Raw genomic sequence first — 2,096 nt, 5'->3', positions numbered from 1 at the left:
AATAGAAAAATATCTTAACACTACAAAAGCTGTTTATGGTAAACACAAGGGAAATCTTCTTCTTCTTCTTCTCCTCCTTTTTTTTTTTTTTTTTTTTTTTGAGTAAGGAGATTTTACTGAAAACAGAACCAAAACCGGACAAAGGATTACAAAGAGGAATGTGGACTCCTCACAAAACAAAAACAAAAACAAAGAACAAAAAGTGTCCGAAGGACAAAAGGGGGTAGCGAGAGTGAGAAAAAGGGTGATTTTTTTTCCTTCCCATTTCTTTTAAAAAAGCCAACACAAAGAAACACACGCACACACAACCCTTTGTTCCCGAGTAGAAACATAAATACGGAAGAATCTAAAACTCTGTTCTTCTTTCTTCCAAAGGCAAAAAAAAAAAAAAAAAAGTAAAAGAAAAGGCAGGCTGAAGGCTGCGCCGCACAGAGCCCCTTCTGCAGCAGTGTGTAGAAGGGGCGGCTAGGCCCTGGGTTTGTGTGACACCTGGCGGCAGCACGGGGAACAGAGGCAGTACAAGGGGGTGTCATGCGCTCGCCCCCAACCCCCCAGAAGCAGGGAGTCCAGCTTGTCAAGTCCAAGGCGCCCTCTCCAAGTCCTGGGCACCCTCTTGGAGGGGGTCGCCAGGGCAGCACCATACCAACTCCTGGGAGCTCAATCCCCACCCCCTGCAAGCCCGCCCCTCAAGAGGAGGCGGGCGAGGATGCGCCCTGTGCTTGGGCTCAGTACCAGGGCACCTAGTACTGGGGTAGAAGCTGGCGGCTGCTATTGACATGGCTGAGGACTTTCTGCTTGAGTTGCGCCACCTGCTTGGGCAGCAGGCTCCTGGAGGACGCCAGTTCCGTGTTCTGGCTCTTGAGCTCTTCACGTTCTCCTCCAGGTGAGAGATGCCCCAGCTTGCCCTTGGGGCACTTGGAGGCTGCGATATTGTTGAGCAGCTGCTTGGGCTCAGCCTTTATGAGCTCCTGCATGTCCATGTCGATTGGCGACAGCAGGCTCTCTCCGAAGCTTGGCAAGGTGGGCACCATCTGTGGCTTTCCTTGAGCACAGCTAGGCACAGCGGCCCCAGTAAATCACTGGGTGGCAGCGGCTGTGAGAAGGGAACGGGCTAGGAGGAGAAGGCGACAGTGGCAGCATCCCCAGCACCCCCAGCGCCATCCTTGTAGTGGCTCAGGTTTAGGAAGACCGGTGCCAGCTGGGAGAGTGGCGCCGATGCCGTGCCAGAGGGTCCTCCTGCGAGGCTGCAGCAGCAGCTGGGCTGCACCCAGCCAAGCTGGTGCTGCTTGTTCAAATCCTCCAGGGCCTTGACAAAGTCCTCGGTGAACTCCTGCTTCTCCCTGGCCACCATCTTGGGTAGAAGAACTGCGTGCTCCTCAGCGTGGTTGTGACCAGCCCGTTGGTCTGGATGGTTGGTCAGCGTGGTTGGACCAGCCCCAGGTCGGGCTGGAGAGCAGGCTGTCGTGGTGACTGCTGGGGGTGCAGTCTGCGCAGGGGGGCCAGAGGTGGCGCCACCACCACTTGTTTGCTCAGGCTCACGTCAGCTGTCATTCTTCACCACTCTGCCTGCGACGCTGTTTCGGGCGCCCCAGGGACAAGCAAAGTTGCTGCTGCTGCCACTGACGCCATTGCCCAGGCTGCTCAGCGCCTCATCACCTTAGAAGGGTGTTTCCAGCCTCTGCATCACCATTGCGCCCGGTCTGGGAGGACTGTCCATGGCCTCCCTGGGGGCTCGCTCCCCTCCCCTGCCCATTCAGCCCTGTGCCCACCCAGGCAGTGGCCGCTGCGCCTGGGCCTTCTGTGGCGGCTCCTCAGAAACATTATTCTTAAGGGAGAAAAAATTAAAGCATTTCCTCTAAAATTCAAAAAAAGGCAAAGGATGCCTTTTTTTTGCCACTTCAATTCAACATCATCCTTGAAGCTCTATTCAAAACCTGTTTCTATTCATTTATCTTTAATAAATAAATGAATAGATAAATGAATAGAAACATAGGAAATCAAACTATCACTATTTACAAATGACATGATTCTATATTTACAAAATCCAAAAAATTTCATTTGAAAATTTTCTTGTCTAATAAATTCAGCAAAATAGC

The 2,096-nt window shown here is 52.2% G+C and overlaps 1 pseudogene; it reads right to left on the bottom strand.

Moving 5' to 3' along the window:
• Positions 1-725: 725 nt before the first annotated feature.
• On the bottom strand, positions 726-1,629 carry LOC139707015 (transcription factor JunD-like; annotated as a pseudogene).
• Between the last annotated feature and the right edge of the window lie 467 nt (positions 1,630-2,096).

This window comes from Marmota flaviventris, chromosome 9, assembly GCF_047511675.1.
Source record: "Marmota flaviventris isolate mMarFla1 chromosome 9, mMarFla1.hap1, whole genome shotgun sequence".
Lineage (NCBI taxonomy): Eukaryota > Metazoa > Chordata > Mammalia > Rodentia > Sciuridae > Marmota > Marmota flaviventris.
The sequence above is the reverse complement of the archived record's forward strand: the minus strand, read 5'-3'. Positions and strand labels throughout refer to the sequence as shown.